Genomic DNA, 14,211 nt, shown 5'->3' on the forward strand with positions numbered 1-14,211 from the left:
GTAATGCCTGTAATGTCTAACTGCAATGTCTGTAATGTCTAACTGTAATGTGTGTAATGTCTAACTGTAATGTCTGTAATGTCTAACTGTAATGTCTGTAATGTCTAACTGTAATGTGTGTAATGTCTAACTGTAATGTCTGTAATGTCTAACTGTAATGTCTGTAATGTCTAACTGTAATGCTGTAATGTCTAACTGTAATGGCTGTAATGTCTAACTGTAATGTCTGTAATGTCTAACTGTAATGTCTGTAATGTCTAACTGTAATGTCTGTAATGTCTAACTGTAATGTCTGTAATGTCTAACTGTAATGTCTAACTGTAATGTCTGTAATGTCTAACTGCAATGTCTGTAATGTCTAACTGTAATGTCTGTAATGTCTAACTGTAATGTCTGTAATGTCTAACTGTAATGTCTAACTGTAATGCTGTAATGTCTAACTGCAATGTCTGTAATGTCTAACTGTAATGCTGTAATGTCTAACTGTAATGCTGTAATGTCTAACTGTAATGTCTGTAATGTCTAACTGTAATGTCTGTAATGTCTAACTGTAATGTCTGTAATGTCTAACTGTAATGTCTGTAATGTCTAACTGTAATATCTGTAATGTCTAACTGTAATGTCTGTAATGTTTAACTGTAATGTCTGTAATGTCTAACTGTAATGTCTGTAATGTCTAACTGTAATGCTGTAATGTCTAACTGTAATGTCTGTAATGTCTAACTGCAATGTCTGTAATGTCTAACTGTAATTGCTGTAATGTCTAACTGTAATGTCTGTAATGTCTAACTGTAATGTCTGTAATGTCTAACTGCAATGTCTGTAATGTCTAACTGTAATGTCTAACTGTAATGTCTGTAATGTCTAACTGCAATGTCTGTAATGTCTAACTGTAATGTCTGTAATGTCTAACTGTAATGGCTGTAATGTCTAACTGTAATGGCTGTAATGTCTAACTGTAATGTCTGTAATGTCTAACTGTAATGTCTGTAATGTCTAACTGTAATGTCTGTAATGTCTAACTGTAATGCCTGTAATGTCTAACTGTAATGTCTGTAATGTCTAACTGTAATGTCTGTAATGTCTAACTGTAATGGCTGTAATGTCTAACTGTAATGTCTGTAATGTCTAACTGTAATGTCTAACTGTAAGCTGTAATGTCTAACTGTAATGTCTGTAATGTCTAACTGTAATGTCTGTAATGTCTAACTGTAATGGCTGTAATGTCTAACTGTAATGTCTGTAATGTCTAACTGTAATGCTGTAATGTCTAACTGTAATGTCTGTAATGTCTAACTGTAATGTCTGTAATGTCTAACTGTAATGGCTGTAATGTCTAACTGTAATGTCTGTAATGTCTAACTGTAATGTCTGTAATGTCTAACTGTAATGTCTAACTGTAATGCCTGTAATGTCTAACTGCAATGTCTGTAATGTCTAACTGTAATGTCTGTAATGTCTAACTGCAATGTCTGTAATGTCTAACTGTAATGTCTAACTGGAATGTCTGTAATGTCTAACTGTAATGTCTGTAATGTCTAACTGTAATGCTGTAATGTCTAACTGTAATGTCTGTAATGTCTAACTGTAATGTCTGTAATGTCTAACTGTAATGTCTGTAATGTCTAACTGTAATGCTGTAATGTCTAACTGTAATGCTGTAATGTCTAACTGTAATGTCTGTAATGTCTAACTGTAATGCTGTAATGTCTAACTGTAATGTCTGTAATGTCTAACTGTAATGTCTGTAATGTCTAACTGTAATGCTGTAATGTCTAACTGTAATGTCTGTAATGTCTAACTGTAATGTCTAACTGTAATGCTGTAATGTCTAACTGCAATGTCTGTAATGTCTAACTGTAATGCTGTAATGTCTAACTGTAATGCTGTAATGTCTAACTGTAATGTCTGTAATGTCTAACTGTAATGCTGTAATGTCTAACTGTAATGTCTGTAATGTCTAACTGTAATGTCTGTAATGTCTAACTGCAATGTCTGTAATGTCTAACTGTAATGCTGTAATGTCTAACTGTAATGTCTGTAATGTCTAACTGTAATGTCTGTAATGTCTAACTGTAATGTCTGTAATGTCTAACTGTAATGTCTAACTGTAATGCTGTAATGTCTAACTGTAATGTCTGTAATGTCTAACTGCAATGTCTGTAATGTCTAACTGTAATGCTGTAATGTCTAACTGTAATGCTGTAATGTCTAACTGTAATGTCTGTAATGTCTAACTGTAATGTCTAACTGTAATGCCTGTAATGTCTAACTGCAATGTCTGTAATGTCTAACTGTAATGTCTGTTATGTCTAACTGTAATGTCTAACTGTAATGCTGTAATGTCTAACTGCAATGTCTGTAATGTCTAACTGTAATGTCTGTAATGTCTAACTGTAATGTCTGTAATGTCTAACTGTAATGCTGTAATGTCTAACTGTAATGTCTGTAATGTCTAACTGCAATGTCTGTAATGTCTAACTGTAATGGCTGTAATGTCTAACTGTAATGCTGTAATGTCTAACTGTAATGTCTGTAATGTCTAACTGCAATGTCTGTAATGTCTAACTGTAATGCTGTAATGTCTAACTGTAATGTCTGTAATGTCTAACTGTAATGTCTGTAATGTCTAACTGTAATGTCTAACTGAATGTCTGTAATGTCTAACTGCAATGTCTGTAATGTCTAACTGTAATGCTGTAATGTCTAACTGTAATGCTGTAATGTCTAACTGTAATGTCTGTAATGTCTAACTGCAATGTCTGTAATGTCTAACTGCAATGCTGTAATGTCTAACTGTAATGTCTGTAATGTCTAACTGTAATGCCTGTAATGTCTAACTGTAATGTCTGTAATGTCTAACTGTAATGTCTGTAATGTCTAACTGTAATGTCTGTAATGTCTAACTGTAATGCTGTAATGTCTAACTGTAATGTCTGTAATGTCTAACTGTAATGTCTGTAATGTCTAACTGTAATGCTGTAATGTCTAACTGTAATGTCTGTAATGTCTAACTGCAATGTCTGTAATGTCTAACTGCAATGCTGTCTAACTGTAATGTCTGTAATGTATAACTGTAATGCCTGTAATGTCTAACTGTAATGGCTGTAATGTCTAACTGTAATGGCTGTAATGTCTAACTGTAATGCTGTAATGTCTAACTGTAATGGCTGTAATGTCTAACTGTAATGCTGTAATGTCTAACTGTAATGCTGTAATGTCTAACTGTAATGTCTGTAATGTCTAACTGTAATGTCTAACTGTAATGTCTGTAATGTCTAACTGCAATGTCTGTAATGTCTAACTGTAATGCTGTAATGTCTAACTGTAATGTCTGTAATGTCTAACTGTAATGCTGTAATGTCTAACTGTAATGTCTGTAATGTCTAACTGTAATGTCTGTAATGTCTAACTGTAATGGCTGTAATGTCTAACTGTAATGTCTGTAATGTCTAACTGCAATGTCTGTAATGTCTAACTGTAATGGCTGTAATGTCTAACTGTAATGTCTGTAATGTCTAACTGTAATGTCTGTAATGTCTAACTGTAATGTCTGTAATGTCTAACTGTAATGCTGTAATGTCTAACTGCAATGTCTGTAATGTCTAACTGTAATGTCTAACTGTAATGCTGTAATGTCTAACTGCAATGTCTGTAATGTCTAACTGTAATGCTGTAATGTCTAACTGTAATGGCTGTAATGTCTAACTGTAATGTCTAACTGTAATGCCTGTAATGTCTAACTGCAATGTCTGTAATGTCTAACTGCAATGTCTGTAATGTCTAACTGTAATGTCTTTAATGTCTAACTGTAATGTCTGACTGTAATGTCTGTAATGTCTAACTGCAATGTCTGTAATGTCTAACTGTAATGTCTGTAATGTCTAACTGTAATGTCTGTAATGTCTAACTGTAATGTCTGTAATGTCTAACTGTAATGTCTGTAATGTCTAACTGCAATGTCTGTAATGTCTAACTGTAATGCCTGTAATGTCTAACTGTAATGCTGTAATGTCTAACTGTAATGTCTGTAATGTCTAACTGTAATGGCTGTAATGTCTAACTGTAATGCTGTAATGTCTAACTGTAATGTCTGTAATGTCTAACTGTAATGTCTAACGTAATGCCTGTAATGTCTAACTGTAATGTCTGTAATGTCTAACTGTAATGCCTGTAATGTCTAACTGTAATGTCTGTAATGTCTAACTGTAATGTCTAACTGTAATGCTGTAATGTCTAACTGCAATGTCTGTAATGTCTAACTGTAATGCTGTAATGTCTAACTGTAATGCTGTAATGTCTAACTGTAATGTCTGTAATGTCTAACTGTAATGTCTGTAATGTCTAACTGTAATGCTGTAATGTCTAACTGTAATGTCTGTAATGTCTAACTGTAATGTCTGTAATGTCTAACTGTAATGTCTGTAATGTCTAACTGTAATGTCTGTAATGTCTAACTGTAATGTCTGTAATGTCTAACTGTAATGTCTGTAATGTCTAACTGTAATGTCTGTAATGTCTAACTGTAATGTCTGTAATGTCTAACTGCAATGGCTGTAATGTCTAACTGTAATGTCTGTAATGTCTAACTGTAATGGCTGTAATGTCTAACTGTAATGGCTGTAATGTCTAACTGTAATGTCTAACTGTAATGTCTGTAATGTCTAACTGCAATGTCTGTAATGTCTAACTGTAATGGCTGTAATGTCTAACTGTAATGTCTGTAATGTCTAACTGTAATGTCTAACTGTAATGCCTGTAATGTCTAACTGAAATGTCTGTAATGTCTAACTGTAATGTCTGTAATGTCTAACTGTAATGCTTGTAATGTCTAACTGTAATGTCTGTAATGTCTGTAATGTCTAACTGTAATGTCTGTAATGTCTAACTGTAATGTCTGTAATGTCTAACTGCAATGTCTGTAATGTCTAACTGTAATGCCTGTTATGTCTAACTGTAATGTCTAACTGTAATGCCTGTAATGTCTAACTGCAATGTCTGTAATGTCTAACTGTAATGGCTGTAATGTCTAACTGTAATGTCTGTAATGTCTAACTGTAATGTCTAACTGTAATGCCTGTAATGTCTAACTGTAATGTCTGTAATGTCTAACTGTAATGTCTGTAATGTCTAACTGTAATGTCTGTAATGTCTAACTGTAATGTCTGTAATGTCTAACTGTAATGTCTGTAATGTCTAACTGTAATGTCTAACTGTAATGTCTGTAATGTCTAACTGCAATGTCTGTAATGTCTAACTGTAATGTCTGTAATGGCTGTAATGTCTAACTGCAATGTCTGTAATGTCTAACTGTAATGCTGTAATGTCTAACTGTAATGTCTGTAATGTCTAACTGTAATGTCTGTAATGTCTAACTGTAATGTCTGTAATGTCTAACTGTAATGCTGTAATGTCTAACTGTAATGTCTGTAATGTCTAACTGTAATGTCTGTAATGTCTAACTGTAATGTCTGTAATGTCTAACTGCAATGCTGTAATGTCTAACTGTAATGTCTGTAATGTCTAACTGTAATGCTGTAATGTCTAACTGTAATGTCTGTAATGTCTAACTGTAATGTCTGTAATGTCTAACTGTAATGGCTGTAATGTCTAACTGTAATGTCTGTAATGTCTAACTGCAATGTCTGTAATGTCTAACTGTAATGTCTGTAATGTCTAACTGTAATGTCTGTAATGTCTAACTCTAATGCTGTAATGTCTAACTGTAATGCTGTAATGTCTAACTGTAATGTCTGTAATGTCTAACTGCAATGTCTGTAATGTCTAACTGTAATGCCTGTAATGTCTAACTGCAATGTCTGTAATGTCTAACTGCAATGTCTGTAATGTCTAACTGTAATGTCTGTAATGTCTAACTGCAATGTCTGTAATGTCTAACTGTAATGTCTGTAATGTCTAACTGTAATGCTGTAATGTCTAACTGTAATGCCTGTAATGTCTAACTGTAATGCTGTAATGTCTAACTGTAATGTCTGTAATGTCTAACTGTAATGTCTGTAATGTCTAACTGTAATGCCTGTAATGTCTAACTGTAATGGCTGTAATGTCTAACTGTAATGTCTGTAATGTCTAACTGTAATGTCTGTAATGTCTAACTGTAATGTCTAACTGTAATGTCTGTAATGTCTAACTGCAATGTCTGTAATGTCTAACTGCAATGCTGTCTAACTGTAATGTCTGTAATGTCTAACTGTAATGGCTGTAATGTCTAACTGTAATGTCTGTAATGTCTAACTGTAATGTCTGTAATGTCTAACTGTAATGTCTGTAATGTCTAACTGTAATGTCTGTAATGTCTAACTGCAATGTCTGTAATGTCTAACTGTAATGGCTGTAATGTCTAACTGTAATGGCTGTAATGTCTAACTGTAATGTCTGTAATGTCTAACTGCAATGTCTGTAATGTCTAACTGCAATGTCTGTAATGTCTAACTGTAATGTCTGTAATGTCTAACTGTAATGTCTAACTGTAATGTCTGTAATGTCTAACTGCAATGTCTGTAATGTCTAACTGCAATATCTGTAATGTCTAACTGTAATGTCTGTAATGTCTAACTGTAATGTCTGTAATGGCTGTAATGTCTAACTGCAATGTCTGTAATGTCTAACTGTAATGTCTGTAATGTCTAACTGCAATGTCTGTAATGTCTAACTGTAATGTCTGTAATGTCTGTAATGTCTAACTGCAATGTCTGTAATGTCTAACTGTAATGGCTGTAATGTCTAACTGCAATGTCTGTAATGTCTAACTGTAATGGCTGTAATGTCTAACTGTAATGTCTGTAATGTCTAACTGTAATGTCTGTAATGTCTAACTGTAATGTCTAACTGTAATGCCTGTAATGTCTAACTGTAATGTCTGTAATGTCTAACTGTAATGTCTGTAATGTCTAACTGTAATGGCTGTAATGTCTAACTGTAATGGCTGTAATGTCTAACTGTAATGTCTGTAATGTCTAACTGCAATGTCTGTAATGTCTAACTGCAATGTCTGTAATGTCTAACTGTAATGTCTGTAATGTCTAACTGCAATGTCTGTAATGTCTAACTGTAATGCCTGTAATGTCTAACTGCAATGTCTGTAATGTCTAACTGTAATGTCTGTAATGTCTAACTGTAATGTCTGTAATGTCTAACTGTAATGTCTAACTGTAATGTCTGTAATGTCTAACTGCAATGTCTGTAATGTCTAACTGTAATGCCTGTAATGTCTAACTGTAATGTCTGTAATGTCTAACTGTAATGTCTGTAATGTCTAACTGTAATGTCTGTAATGTCTAACTGTAATGGCTGTAATGTCTAACTGTAATGTCTGTAATGTCTAACTGTAATGTCTGTAATGTCTAACTGCAATGTCTGTAATGTCTAACTGTAATGTCTGTAATGTCTAACTGTAATGCCTGTAATGTCTAACTGTAATGGCTGTAATGTCTAACTGCAATGTCTGTAATGTCTAACTGTAATGTCTGTAATGTCTAACTGCAATGTCTGTAATGTCTAACTGTAATGTCTGTAATGTCTAACTGTAATGTCTGTAATGTCTAACTGTAATGTCTAACTGTAATGTCTGTAATGTCTAACTGTAATGCCTGTAATGTCTCACTGTAATGTCTGTAATGTCTAACTGTAATGTCTGTAATGTCTAACTGTAATGTCTAACTGTAATGCCTGTAATGTCTAACTGCAATGTCTGTAATGTCTAACTGTAATGTCTGTAATGTCTAACTGTAATGTCTGTAATGTCTAACTGTAATGTCTGTAATGTCTAACTGTAATGTCTGTAATGTCTAACTGCAATGTCTGTAATGTCTAACTGTAATGTCTGTAATGTCTAACTGTAATGTCTAACTGTAATGCCTGTAATGTCTAACTGCAATGTCTGTAATGTCTAACTGTAATGGCTGTAATGTCTAACTGTAATGTCTGTAATGTCTAACTGTAATGTCTAACTGTAATGTCTGTAATGTCTAACTGCAATGTCTGTAATGTCTAACTGTAATGTCTGTAATGTCTAACTGCAATGTCTGTAATGTCTAACTGTAATGTCTGTAGTGTCTAACTGTAATGTCTAACTGTAATGTCTGTAATGTCTAACTGCAATGGCGGTAATGTCTAACTGTAATGTCTGTAATGTCTAACTGTACTGTCTGTAATGTCTAACTGCAATGTCTGTAATGTCTAACTGTAATGCCTGTAATGTCTAACTGTAATGTCTGTAATGTCTAACTGTAATGACTGTAATGTCTAACTGTAATGTCTGTAATGTCTAACTGTAATGTCTGTAATGTCTAACTGTAATGTCTAACTGTAATGTCTGTAATGTCTAACTGCAATGTCTGTAATGTCTAACTGTAATGCATGTAATGTCTAACTGTAATGCCTGTAATGTCTAACTGCAATGTCTGTAATGTCTAACTGTAATGTCTGTAATGTCTAACTGCAATGTCTGTAATGTCTAACTGTAATGGCTGTAATGTCTAACTGTAATGCCTGTAATGTCTAACTGCAATGTCTGTAATGTCTAACTGCAATGTCTGTAATGTCTAACTGTAATGTCTGTAATGTCTAACTGTAATGGCTGTAATGTCTAACTGTAATGTCTGTAATGTCTAACTGTAATGCCTGTAATGTCTAACTGTAATGGCTGTAATGTCTAACTGTAATGTCTGTAATGTCTAACTGCAATGTCTGTAATGTCTAACTGTAATGTCTGTAATGTCTAACTGTAATGTCTGTAATGTCTAACTGCAATGTCTGTAATGTCTAACTGTAATGGCTGTAATGTCTAACTGTAATGTCTGTAATGTCTAACTGCAATGTCTGTAATGTCTAACTGTAATGCCTGTAATGTCTATCTGTAATGGCTGTAATGTCTAACTGTAATGTCTGTAATGTCTAACTGTAATGTCTGTAATGTCTAACTGTAATGTCTGTAATGTCTAACTGCAATGTCTGTAATGTCTAACTGTAATGTCTGTAATGTCTAACTGCAATGTCTGTAATGTCTAACTGTAATGTCTGTAATGTCTAACTGCAATGTCTGTAATGTCTAACTGCAATGTCTGTAATGTCTAACTGTAATGTCTGTAATGTCTAACTGTAATGCCTGTAATGTCTAACTGTAATGTCTGTAATGTCTAACTGCAATGTCTGTAATGTCTAACTGTAATGCCTGTAATGTCTAACTGCAATGTCTGTAATGTCTAACTGTAATGTCTGTAATGTCTAACTGTAATGTCTGTAATGTCTAACTGTAATGTCTGTAATGTCTAACTGTAATGTCTGTAATGTCTAACTGCAATGTCTGTAATGTCTAACTGTAATGTCTAACTGTAATGTCTGTAATGTCTAACTGCAATGTCTGTAATGTCTAACTGCAATGTCTGTAATGTCTAACTGCAATGTCTGTAATGTCTAACTGTAATGTCTGTAATGTCTAACTGCAATGTCTGTAATGTCTAACTGCAATGTCTGTAATGTCTAACTGTAATGTCTGTAATGTCTAACTGTAATGTCTAACTGTAATGCCTGTAATGTCTAACTGCAATGTCTGTAATGTCTAACTGCAATGTCTGTAATGTCTAACTGTAATGTCTGTAATGTCTAACTGTAATGGCTGTAATGTCTAACTGTAATGTCTGTAATGTCTAACTGCAATGTCTGTAATGTCTAACTGTAATGTCTAACTGTAATGCCTGTAATGTCTAACTGTAATGTCTGTAATGTCTAACTGCAATGTCTGTAATGTCTAACTGTAATGGCTGTAATGTCTAACTGTAATGTCTGTAATGTCTAACTGCAATGTCTGTAATGTCTAACTGCAATGTCTGTAATGTCTAACTGTAATGTCTGTAATGTCTAACTGTAATGTCTGTAATGTCTAACTGCAATGTCTGTAATGTCTAACTGTAATGTCTAACTGTAATGCCTGTAATGTCTAACTGCAATGTCTGTAATGTCTAACTGCAATGTCTGTAATGTCTAACTGCAATGTCTGTAATGTCTAACTGTAATGCCTGTAATGTCTAACTGCAATGTCTGTAATGTCTAACTGTAATGTCTGTAATGTCTAACTGTAATGCCTGTAATGTCTAACTGTAATGTCTGTAATGTCTAACTGCAATGTCTGTAATGTCTAACTGTAATGCCTGTAATGTCTAACTGCAATGTCTGTAATGTCTAACTGTAATGTCTGTAATGTCTAACTGTAATGTCTGTAATGTCTAACTGTAATGTCTGTAATGTCTAACTGCAATGTCTGTAATGTCTAACTGTAATGTCTGTAATGTCTAACTGCAATGTCTGTAATGTCTAACTGTAATGTCTGTAATGTCTAACTGTAATGTCTGTAATGTCTAACTGTAATGTCTGTAATGTCTAACTGCAATGTCTGTAATGTCTAACTGTAATGTCTAACTGTAATGCCTGTAATGTCTAACTGCAATGTCTGTAATGTCTAACTGTAATGTCTGTAATGTCTAACTGCAATGTCTGTAATGTCTAACTGTAATGTCTAACTGTAATGCCTGTAATGTCTAACTGCAATGTCTGTAATGTCTAACTGCAATGTCTGTAATGTCTAACTGTAATGTCTGTAATGTCTAACTGTAATGTCTGTAATGTCTAACTGTAATGTCTAACTGTAATGTCTGTAATGTCTAACTGCAATGTCTGTAATGTCTAACTGCAATGTCTGTAATGTCTAACTGTAATGTCTAACTGTAATGTCTGTAATGTCTAACTGCAATGTCTGTAATGTCTAACTGTAATGCCTGTAATGTCTAACTGTAATGCCTGTAATGTCTAACTGTAATGTCTGTAATGTCTAACTGCAATGTCTGTAATGTCTAACTGCAATGTCTGTAATGTCTAACTGTAATGTCTAACTGTAATGCCTGTAATGTCTAACTGCAATGTCTGTAATGTCTAACTGTAATGCCTGTAATGTCTAACTGTAATGTCTGTAATGTCTAACTGTAATGTCTGTAATGTCTAACTGCAATGTCTGTAATGTCTAACTGTAATGTCTGTAATGTCTAACTGCAATGTCTGTAATGTCTAACTGTAATGGCTGTAATGTCTAACTGTAATGTCTGTAATGTCTAACTGTAATGTCTGTAATGTCTAACTGTAATGTCTGTAATGTCTAACTGCAATGTCTGTAATGTCTAACTGTAATGTCTGTAATGTCTAACTGCAATGTCTGTAATGTCTAACTGTAATGGCTGTAATGTCTAACTGTAATGTCTGTAATGTCTAACTGTAATGTCTGTAATGTCTAACTGTAATGGCTGTAATGTCTAACTGTAATGTCTGTAATGTCTAACTGCAATGTCTGTAATGTCTAACTGTAATGTCTGTAATGTCTAACTGTAATGTCTGTAATGTCTAACTGCAATGTCTGTAATGTCTAACTGCAATGTCTGTAATGTCTAACTGTAATGTCTAACTGTAATGTCTGTAATGTCTAACTGCAATGTCTGTAATGTCTAACTGTAATGTCTGTAATGTCTAACTGCAATGTCTGTAATGTCTAACTGTAATGTCTAACTGCAATGCCTGTAATGTCTAACTGCAATGTCTGTAATGTCTAACTGCAATGTCTGTAATGTCTAACTGTAATGTCTGTAATGTCTAACTGTAATGTCTAACTGTAATGTCTGTAATGTCTAACTGCAATGTCTGTAATGTCTAACTGTAATGTCTGTAATGTCTAACTGTAATGTCTGTAATGTCTAACTGTAATGTCTAACTGTAATGTCTGTAATGTCTAACTGCAATGTCTGTAATGTCTAACTGTAATGTCTGTAATGTCTAACTGTAATGTCTGTAATGTCTAACTGCAATGTCTGTAATGTCTAACTGCAATGTCTGTAATGTCTAACTGTAATGTCTGTAATGTCTAACTGTAATGTCTAACTGTAATGCCTGTAATGTCTAACTGCAATGTCTGTAATGTCTAACTGTAATGTCTGTAATGTCTAACTGTAATGGCTGTAATGTCTAACTGTAATGTCTGTAATGTCTAACTGTAATGTCTGTAATGTCTAACTGTAATGTCTGTAATGTCTAACTGCAATGTCTGTAATGTCTAACTGTAATGGCTGTAATGTCTAACTGTAATGTCTGTAATGTCTAACTGTAATGTCTGTAATGTCTAACTGCAATGTCTGTAATGTCTAACTGCAATGTCTGTAATGTCTAACTGTAATGTCTGTAATGTCTAACTGTAATGTCTGTAATGTCTAACTGTAATGTCTGTAATGTCTAACTGCAATGTCTGTAATGTCTAACTGTAATGTCTAACTGCAATGTCTGTAATGTCTAACTGCAATGTCTGTAATGTCTAACTGTAATGTCTGTAATGTCTAACTGTAATGTCTGTAATGTCTAACTGTAATGTCTGTAATGTCTAACTGCAATGTCTGTAATGTCTAACTGTAATGTCTGTAATGTCTAACTGTAATGTCTAACTGTAATGTCTGTAATGTCTAACTGCAATGTCTGTAATGTCTAACTGTAATGCTGTAATGTCTAACTGTAATGTCTGTAATGTCTAACTGTAATGTCTGTAATGTCTAACTGCAATGTCTGTAATGTCTAACTGTAATGGCTGTAATGTCTAACTGTAATGTCTGTAATGTCTAACTGCAATGTCTGTAATGTCTAACTGTAATGTCTGTAATGTCTAACTGCAATGTCTGTAATGTCTAACTGTAATGTCTGTAATGTCTAACTGCAATGTCTGTAATGTCTAACTGTAATGTCTGTAATGTCTAACTGCAATGTCTGTAATGTCTAACTGCAATGTCTGTAATGTCTAACTGTAATGTCTAACTGTAATGCCTGTAATGTCTAACTGCAATGTCTGTAATGTCTAACTGCAATGTCTGTAATGTCTAACTGCAATGTCTGTAATGTCTAACTGTAATGTCTAACTGTAATGCCTGTAATGTCTAACTGCAATGTCTGTAATGTCTAACTGTAATGGCTGTAATGTCTAACTGTAATGGCTGTAATGTCTAACTGTAATGTCTGTAATGTCTAACTGCAATGTCTGTAATGTCTAACTGTAATGCCTGTAATGTCTAACTGCAATGTCTGTAATGTCTAACTGTAATGTCTGTAATGTCTAACTGTAATGTCTGTAATGTCTAACTGTAATGTCTGTAATGTCTAACTGCAATGTCTGTAATGTCTAACTGTAATGTCTGTAATGTCTAACTGTAATGGCTGTAATGTCTAACTGTAATGTCTGTAATGTCTAACTGTAATGTCTGTAATGTCTAACTGCAATGTCTGTAATGTCTAACTGTCATGTCTAACTGTAATGTCTGTAATGTCTAACTGTAATGTCTGTAATGTCTAACTGTAATGTCTGTAATGTCTAACTGTAATGGCTGTAATGTCTAACTGTAATGGCTGTAATGTCTAACTGTAATGTCTGTAATGTCTAACTGTAATGTCTGTAATGTCTAACTGTAATGCTGTAATGTCTAACTGTAATGTCTGTAATGTCTAACTGTAATGGCTGTAATGTCTATCTGTAATGTCTGTAATGTCTAACTGTAATGTCTGTTATGTCTAACTGTAATGTCTAACTGTAATGTCTGTAATGTCTAACTGTAATGTCTGTAATGTCTAACTGTAATGTCTGTAATGTCTAACTGCAATGTCTGTAATGTCTAACTGTAATGCCTGTAATGTCTAACTGTAATGTCTAACTGTAATGCCTGTAATGTCTAACTGTAATGTCTGTAATGTCTAACTGTAATGTCTGTAATGTCTAACTGTAATGTCTGTAATGTCTGAAATGTAATGTCTGTATGTCTGTAATGTAATGTCTGTAATGTCTGTCATGTATGTCTGTAATGTCTATCTGTAATGCAATGTCTGTAATGTCCATCTGTAATGTAATGATACATTTATATATATATATATATATATATATACAGTGAGGAAAATAAGTATTTGAACACCCTGCTATTTTGCAAGTTCTCCCACTTAGAAATCATGGAGGGGTCTGAAATTGTCATTGTAGGTGCATGTCCACTGTGAGAGACATAATCTATCCAGAAATCACAATGTATGATTTTTTAACTATTTATTTGTATGATACAGCTGCAAATAAGTATTTGAACACCTGAGAAAATTAATGTTAATATTTGGTACAGTAGCCTTTGTTTGCAA

This window comes from Sander lucioperca, chromosome 20 (genome assembly GCF_008315115.2).
Source record: "Sander lucioperca isolate FBNREF2018 chromosome 20, SLUC_FBN_1.2, whole genome shotgun sequence".
Classification (NCBI taxonomy): Eukaryota; Metazoa; Chordata; class Actinopteri; order Perciformes; family Percidae; genus Sander; species Sander lucioperca.